Here is a 9,584-nt window from a genome sequence, read left to right as displayed (position 1 = left end):
CATGTAGACCTTGAGTGATTTAGCTTTTCATCCTCACTAATTTCTTTTGCAAAATGTCCTTGCACGGCAGGTGTGGGCAGAGAAATTATGGTAGAGCTCCCTCCTCTTGCAAAGCAAAGTGGAGTGTTACTGTCACAACAAACGCACCTTTTCTTTTCCTCTAGTTTTCATAAATGCCCAGGTGCATAAACAAATGTCTGAGGACTATCTACGCTTGTTCAAAGATGTCATGATTTCTACATTTTCTATGTTTAAGGTCTTTTTTGGTCTCCTTCCCTAAATTCCGTTATCTGGCCTCCTAAGGAAAGATGCTTTTTCTCAAAATACAGATAAAGAAAAATAAGGCTCCACATAGTGAAATCAGTGATCACTCAAATTGTTTGGCCTTTGTTCACAAGATAAGAATTATATATCTTGCTTATGGTCTGTTGGTTGCTCTGAAATCTTTGGGACAAATTAGTAATGACCTTAGTTTACTTGGCATTGAAAACAGCAGAGAGTAATACACATTTTATTCTACAGAGTAGTTCCAGCTGGTGCTGACTGGAGCCACCTGACTCTTAAACAGTGTTTATTGCAAAGGTCATCTTACATCATTGCTTTATTGTCCAAGGTTAATTGCCAATTTGCTTTTAAATATTATGCAAAAGCATTGGCTTAGTTGTAGAAAACTTAGTCTTGGAAAATTTGACTCTTAGGGATGAATAATTAATGTCCTGTGAAGTCACACGTGTGAAAGAGAATTCTAAAGTTCACCATGACCATTCTTCCTTCTCCTGACTGTATCCTATTTTTTAAAAATTCTTGGAAACAACTCTGTGTTAAAAAAGAAACAAAAATTTAAAAGCAAACATGCTGAGAAAGTAATCACAGAACATATGATAGACAAAAGATTGCTACTTATGTTATATCAATTTGTAAGAAAATCGTTAAGAATACATTAGGTGAATGACAAAAGGATATGAACAAACATTCCACAAAAGAGTTTAATTAACAAACATGGAAAATTGGTCAGTCTCACAAGTGTCACAGGTAAACAGTAACAGATGCTTTTTTTCCCCTGGCCAAATTAGCATTGGGAAGATTACAATATTGGCGAGAGTATGCTGAAATAAGTACTGCCTTACATAATTTTTGAGTGCACAAATTAATGAGACTGTATTGCAAAGAAAGTTGGAAAACTCTATGAAGTTTCTTAAAAATATTCATACTCTTTGTTTTCAGTAGTAACACCTCTAGGAGTCTATTCTAAGGGTATAATGTTACATAAAACATACAATGCAAAAATATACTAATCTAAAGTAAAATATTAGAACTACAACAGACATATTCAGCAATAGGAAAAGAGTCAATAAACCCTGTGTATTGTTGACCATTTGAAATGTGCTGGTTCACTTATACACAGATTTTTTACAGTTCAGTGCTGTAAATGTATTTTCTCTTCCCTATGGTTTTCTTCATAACATTTTCTTTTCTTTAGTTTACTTTATTGTAAGAATACAGTATAAAATATGTATAACATACAAAATGTGTTATTTGAGTGTTTATGTTATCAGTAAGGCTTACAGTCAAGAGGAGACTATTGGTAGTTCAGTTTTGGGGGAGTCAAAACTTATATGGATTTTTGACTGCGTGGGGGTTGGCACCCTTAACCCTTCTGTGTTGCTCAAGGGGCAACTGTATTTAACATTATCTCATCATTGAATAATATTGTAATGCTAAATTGCAAGGTCAAAAGGACAAATATTGGGCGCCTGGGTGGCTCAGTTGGTTGGGTGACTGCCTTCGGCTCAGGTCATGGTCCTGGAGTCCCAGGATCGAGTCCTGCATCGGGCTCCCTGCTCAGCGGGGAGTCTGCTTCTCCCTCTGACCCTCCCCGCCTCCTGCTCTCTCTCTCCCTCTCATTCTCTATCTCAAATAAATAAATAAAATCTTTAAAAAAAAAAAAAGGACAAATATTGCAGGATTCCACTTATATGAGGTACCCAGAAGAGTAAAAAAAAAAATTTTTTTTTAACTGGGCAATGTATTGGCTTCAGGTTTTTGTTTTTCGTTTTTTTAATAAAGATTTATTTATTTGAGAGAGAGAGAGAGAGGATGAGCAGGGGGGAGGAGCAGAGGGAGAGGGAAAAGCAGAGAAGCAGACTCCCTGATGAGCAGGGAGCCTGACGCAGGGTTCAGTCCCAAGATCCTGAGATTATGACCTGAGCTGAAGGTAGACACTTAACTGACTGAGTCACCCAGGCACCCTCTACCAGTTTTTTAGAGTGAAGAGCCAAGAAAAACCTTCATGTTTCTGCCAGGAGGAGGGGAAAAGCAACTATTTTGAAATACACCTAGTGTATTCTCCTTAACAAAGGCATACTTAGTAACAGAAAAGATTACCAGAGCTTTATCTGAAGTGGGGGAAGGAAAATTACCCAATTCCAGCCTCTTCTAACTTTTCTGTCTCACCTACAAGGAAAAATGAGATCACAGCCCAGAAACACAGGCCCACTAAAAGACTGAGACAATCATGACCCTTTATATTATATATATTATAGTTGGAGACTTCAACACCCTTCTTTCAGTAATTGATAGATCATGTGGGCAGAAAATTAGTAAGGATATAGTTCAACTGAATAGCACCACCAATCATCTTGATCTAATATTGACATTTATAAAATACTTCATCCAACAATAGCAGAATACACATTCTTTTCAAGTTCACACAGGACATTCATCAAAATAGACCATATTCTGGACCAGAAAACACACCTGAACAAACTTATATGAAAACATATAAAATATGTTAGTGTGTTCATCAAACCACAATAGCAGTAAACTAGAAATAAAAAACAGAAAGCTAGAAAATTCCAAAATATGTGGAGAATAAGCAACATACTACTAAATGACCCATGTGTCAAAGAAGTCTTGAAAAAGTGGAAGCTTAATTGTTTTGTCCTTCACATTTAGGTTTACAATCCATCTCAAATCAACTTTATGTGTGATGTGAGGCAGGGATCAAGTTTTGCCCTTTTTCGTATGAATATCTGTCATGCACACACAAGACAAGGTAAGGCCAAGACCTGACTGATTTAGTCATGAAGGTACAATGAGCCTCTTCCAGATTCAGGTAGGTTTTACTGTACAGACAGTGAAAGAATAAAAGCTTCCCACATACCAAGGACACAACTTGTCCCACACACCAAGGACAACACCAAAGCAAAAGGGGCTAGACGACTGCATTGAGGTTTGTGGGATACCCCATTGTGGAGGAGCCAATTCTAAACTACAGCTAAGTGGTTTTATATTCTGAGGCATTATTCTTATGGGGATGGAGCAGACAGCCTTGAATGTCATCAGAACCCAAGACGCAGTGAGAAACTGTTTCACAATAGCCTTTCAGGGAAGAAAAGGGAAGCAAGTAAGATGTGGCTTTGGAGTGACTCCTCACAGGCCTTTATGCTCCCATGCCCTGGGAGGATCACAAGGTATCCTGCCAAGACTCAAATTAGATATGTTTCAGGCATTTCCTGCATGGCCCATGTGGACACATAAAGGTTACCAGGGTACCCTGGAGTAGCCATTTCTCTACAACTTCCAAATGATCCAGCATTTCAATCAAAAAGATCATCCTTTGCCTCATTGTACTGAAATGGCAATAAATGCTTATTTATTCATTGATTGATTAAAGTGACAGTTTGAAAAACTTAGGATTAGAAAGTCATCTAAACATTTAAGAACCATATTAGATGCTTGATTTTTTAAAATGGGGCATAATGATTTTAGGGCAAGAAGCATAATTTTTGGAATCACATATATCTGGGTTTGAAGCCCGTTTTGATCATTGACTGGCCATGTGATAATCAGTGGGATCTCAGAACCTTTAATTTCTTATCTATAAAAAGGAAATAATACCTATTTCTCACTATTATTAAGTGAGATAATATATATGAGTGGTATCTAGCAAGATGCATTTTATAGAATACATATTCAGAAAAACCAAGGTGATAGTTGGGACACATTTTATCTAGGATTGATGATTCTTTAGGGTCATCAGTTTTCTTAAGTGCATGGACAGACCTTTTATTAGCAAAAGAGAACTTCAAGTACCTGTCAAGGAATATAACCTGAAACTCTGTTGCCTACCACTCATCAAATACCTGTTGGATAAAATAATGTTTATGGGGTATTGCCTGGAGAGTATGCAAGCCATCTATTCTTCTATGTCTTAGGTCAGGTTGCCTGGGAAACAGGCTCAGATGGAAATTTGTGTGCAGGAAGTTTACTGAGGATTATTCTCAGGATCAAGATGGTGAGGGAGTAGGAAACAAGAATAAGAAGAGAAGCCTACCTGTGAGTAAATTTTTTCTTCTTGAATTAATAAGATTATCAGAGAGTTGCAAAACAGGAGACTGATTTTGGCCCCACTCATTCATTAGTTTATACAACAAATATTTATTGAGTACTTACTATGTGCTTTATGTTAGATTCTGGCAATGGTGAACAAGATAGACTCGGTCCCTGACATGATGGAGTTTATAATCTCATAATGGGAGAAAGAAATTTAAACAATTAATTGCAATATGGAGGTTAATTCTTATGATTTTTTTTTTAACTAGATAGGCTAATTCTAAGATTACTAGCTAAAATATAATATTTAATTCTAGTTAAAGTATGAGAAAATAAGAGCAATGGGTGATAGTAAGGGGAAACTAGCCCCAACAGATATTTAAAACATATTATATAATGATGTACTATATGTTGGCTAACTTAACATAATAAAAAAAAGAAAAAGAAAGGCAATACCAAGTAGTAGTGAGAATATACAGTTATTGGAACTTATATAATGTTGTTGGTGGGAATGGGAATTTGTATGACCACTTTGGAAGACAGTTTGACTATCTATTAAAGCTAAAAATATGTATATCCTATGACCCAGCAATTCTATTGTTATTTATACATTCACATGTCCAAGATGCATGTACAAGAATATTCATAGACAAAAGCTGCAAACAACCCAATGTTAATTAACAGAAAAATGGATAAATTATGGTGAATGCATAGAATACAATACCACATTGCAACAAAAATGAATAAACTACAGTTATATGTAGCAACATAGATGAATCTCATAAAAAATAAAAAAACAAAACATATTATAAAACTACATTAATTAACACTATTAGTACTTGTGAAGGGATTGATCAATGGAACAAAAGCAAGTATCCAGAAATCAATCCAAAAAAGTAGGAGAAAGATGGTTTATTTGATGAATGAATTGCTTTAAGGTAATTGGTTGTTATTTGAAAAAAATAATCTCTGAAATGAATTTCACTCTTTATACCAAAATAAATTCTGAATGGAACTAATATTTAAAAACACAAATTAAATCATAAAAGTTTGAGACAAAAATGTGGACAAATTTTTTTAATGAGTTGGGATGGAGAAGGACTTTTAAAGCAATATCCCAAATTTAGAACCCATAATGTCAAAAATTATTAGATCTGACTACATATTAATTAGAAATAGCTGTACTACAAAAGATAACATAAACATTAAGTCAAAGAAAAATTGATAAATTGAAGAAAATAGATTTTAAAAAACTAACAATGGCTAATTTTTTCTTAGTATATAAAATCGCTTAAAACTTAACAAATACCAGGTGCCTGGGTGGCTCAGTTGGTTAAGAGTCTGCCTTTAGCTCAAGTCATGATCCGGGGGTCCTGGGATCGAGCCCCACAATGAGTTCCCTGCTCAGTGGGGAGCCTGCTTCTCCCTCTCCTCTGCCTCTCCCCTGACTTGTGCACTCATGCTTTCTCTCTCTCAAATAAATAAATAAAATCTTAAAAAAAATTAACAAATACCACAAACCAATAGGCCATGTTCATGCACATGAAGAAAAGAAATACAAATGAGTTTTAAAGATATAAAGAAATGAATGAAATATGGTGAGCAAACATTAAATAAATCAATAATAATACCTAATTTGAGGGTAAAAATATCAATAACTAAGGATGAGATGGGAGGGTCTAATACCCACCTAATTGAAGTCCCTGAGGGCAAGAATAGAGAGAATGGGAGAGACATTCTTCAAAGAGATCCTATCTAATGATTTTCCAGAAATATGAAGACCTGTATTTTCAGATTCAGGATACACAATGAATCCCAATTACTCAATAAGTAATTCACAATTGGATATGTCTTGGATTAATTGTTGAGCACTAAAAACAAAAAGAAGTTTACACAAGCAAGCAGAGAGAAAAGACAACTTACTTACAAAGGATATGACAAATACGCTTAGAGCAGACTTCTCATCTTTGACATGGAAACTAGAAGACAGTGGAGTATCTTCAGAGTGCTGGGACAAAATAACCGTCAACTTAGCTAAGCTACCATTAAGTAAATATACTTCCTGACAAATAAAAACTGAGAATTTTTTTTACCTTCAACAGATGCTAAAGCACTTCTAAAAGGATTACTTCAGGGGGTGGCTGGCTGGTTCAGTAGGAAGAGCATGCAATTTTTGATCTTGGGTCATGAGTTTGAGCCCCGTGTTGGGTGTAGAGATTACATAAATAGATAGATAGATAGATAGATGATAGATAGATAGATAGATAGATAGATAGATAGATAGATAGATAGATAAGATAGATAGATTAGATAGATAAGTAGATAGATAGATAGATAAAAACTTAAAAAAAATAAAAGGATTACTTCAAGAACAAGGAAAATGGTCTCCAAAGGAAGGTCTGAAATACAATAAAGAATTGTGAGCAAAGAAAAGAAATTGAATAAAAATACTAGATAGGAGTAACATGTAAGATGTGAGGAGGGTAATCTTAATTCAAGTGTTTCAGGTTAAATAAAGCGTAGTCTTCAAGAGCACAGATACGGAACCAGACTGCCTAGGTCTGAATCCCAGCATCATGGCTTATTATCTGTGTAACTGTGGGCAAATCACTTAATCTCTTAGGCCTTAAATGACTTGCAAGTAAAGTGCTTACAACAGTACTTAATAAATAGCAGGCACTGAATAAACATTAGGTTTATGATTATAAAGGTCCTGAGATTGTTTAGAGAAAAACTGACATACTGATTATCTTTAGACAATAACCAAATACGTGAGTTGAAATTTTAAGGGTGACTACTAAAAGTGTAGAAATAGTGGTTTTACTTTTCTCATCACAGTGAGAAGGGAAAAAAACCTTAGTCCAAAATGAGACAGTAAAAGCAATGAAAAAATAAGGTTAGAAAAATAGAACATTTAACATTCTATTGATAATGCATAAGACAGTTGGTTTTCTCCCATTTGCCAGTGACTCCTCATAATTAGGATATTGTTAAGGCTAGACATAAAACAAAGAGGGCTTCTTGATGGTTTTATCCCTTGGTCATATTTGTCCTAGAAGCTGCCACTATTGATGTAAAATTGCAAATAGAGGCTTTAGCCAAACATTCGGAGGCCACCTTTAACTAAGCCCAACATGCAGTTACCCATAAATTCAAAAAGTGGCCCTTCAAAACCGAATAGCCTTTGATGTCCTGACTGCAGCTCAAGGAGGAACCTATATTTTATTAAAACAGAGTGTTATGTATATACTCCAGATTACCACAAAAAGGTGACAGGATTACTAAAAGACATGAATACTCAAATTGGTGCTTTAAAGATTTTTTTTATTCATTTATTTATTTATTTGACAGAGAGAGACACAGCGAGAGAGGGAACACAAGCAGGGGGAATGGGAGAGGGAGAAGCAGGCCTCCCGCGGAGCAGGGAGCCCGATGCGGGGCTCGATCCCAGGACCCTGGGATCATGACCCGAGCTGAAGGCAGACGCTTAACGACTGAGCCACCCAGGTGCCCCTCAAATTGGTGCTTTAAAGGATCCCTCTGTTTCCTTCAGTGATTGGTTAAATTCCTGCACTGGAGGAAGATTTTGGTCAACAAGCAAAGGTCTTTTATTTGGGCTTCTCTTTCTCATAATAATAATAACAACCTTATTTTGTTGTGTTTTCCAATGTCTTTTCCAAAGCCTGGTGCTGAGACTCCTTCACTGCCATAACTTCAAGCCAACAGATGATCCTTTCTACCCAAGGAGATTCACAAATGTTGTCTACCTTGGATTTGGCTGCCTCTGTCGTTTGTAACTCCTATATATAAGTTTCCCAACGGATCAATGTTGACCCGTAGGTAGGGACATCTCTATGCCCCTATTCAGCAGGAAGACATTACAGAAGATAAGACCTTCCACCCTCAGCAATCTTAAAGATTTAAGGGTCAAAATTGTTCATGGGGTAATGATGTGGAGAACAAAGGCAAAAGGAAATGTAGATAAAATTAAATTTGGGCGCCTGGGTGGCTAAGTCGGTTAAGCGGCTGCCTTCAGCTCAGGTCATGATCCCAGGGTCCTGGGATCGAGTCCCACATCGGGCTCCCTGCTCAGTGGAGAGCCTGCTTCTCCCTCTCCCTCTGCCTGCCTCTCTGCCTACTTGTACTCTCTGTCTCTATGTCAAATAAATAAATAAAATCTTAAAAAAAAAAAATTAAACTTTCTTACCACTTGCAGCCCATTGACAAATACTTGAGACAGACAGAGTATGACATTCCTCCAGGAACTCCCAACGGCCTTAATGTTACTGCTTTGCTAGAGGAAAAAAACCTCTTAGTTTGACAATAGCCAGGCCTCCAGGATCCTGTAAATTTTCTTTAACATATGAAAATCCTTTTGGAAACTTCCTTTATCTCTGCCCCTCCCAACTTAAAAGTATATAATCACTCGTTCCTCACAATCCCAGTGCAGCTCTTTTTGCCCATGGGTCCTCTCCCTGTGCTTTAATAAAACCACCTTTTTTTTTTTTGCACCAAAAATGTCTCAAGAATTCTTTCTTGACTGTTTGCTCCCAAACCCCACATCAAATCACATCCGTATTACATGCCTCTTGTATTATTATTTTAAAACTGTTACAGATTTCTTTTTATAAGATTTTATTTATTTATTATTTATTTGAGGGAAAGAGAGAGAACGAGTTGGGGGCGGGTGGGCAGAGGGATAAGCAGACTGCCCGCAGCGCGAAGAGCCTGTCATTGAGGGGCTCAATCCCAGGACCCTGAAACCAGGGCCTTAGCTGAAGTCAGATGCCTAACTGACTGAGCCACCAGGCGCCCCTGTTATAGATTTCTTTTTATTTCTATTACACTTACCGGAGCTTTTTATCCTGCTCTAATTTTGTTGATTGTTTTCTTTATAAGAAAATTTACTGCTAGAAGAAACTTAATTTAGCATTATTCTTGTTTCTAACAAGGTCATATTTTAGAAGTCCAATGCACTATTCATTGTGCAACAGAGCCTCTAACAGGATCATTTTAAGGAGTAAAAAGACTGCTGTAATGGGCTTCCAAATATTGTGTTACTATTATGATTTGGTCTCATTCTATTTATGTTCTTATAATTTACTCAGCAATGTAAATGAATGCAACTTTTTGTGAATACATAAACATTTACGTGTTTGTATTAAATTTCTTAAAACTGAAAAAAAAAACATTTAGAAAGTACATTTGTGTAAGAAAAAAGATATTAGAAAATATACATGAGGGGCGCC

General features: G+C 36.3%; 1 long non-coding RNA gene across 1 annotated transcript; it reads left to right on the top strand.

Annotated features, from left to right (window-relative positions):
• The first annotated feature begins 2,959 nt into the window (after positions 1-2,959).
• Positions 2,960-8,890, top strand: LOC144382786 (uncharacterized). The gene is made up of 3 exons (XR_013450188.1): positions 2,960-3,055; positions 4,218-4,338; positions 8,018-8,890. It is a non-coding gene; the product is annotated as an uncharacterized LOC144382786 (long non-coding RNA).
• The last annotated feature ends 694 nt before the right edge of the window (positions 8,891-9,584 follow it).

The sequence above is a fragment of the Halichoerus grypus genome, chromosome 8 (genome assembly GCF_964656455.1).
Source record: "Halichoerus grypus chromosome 8, mHalGry1.hap1.1, whole genome shotgun sequence".
Taxonomy (NCBI): Eukaryota; Metazoa; Chordata; class Mammalia; order Carnivora; family Phocidae; genus Halichoerus; species Halichoerus grypus.
This window is presented reverse-complemented; position numbering and strand designations above follow the sequence as displayed.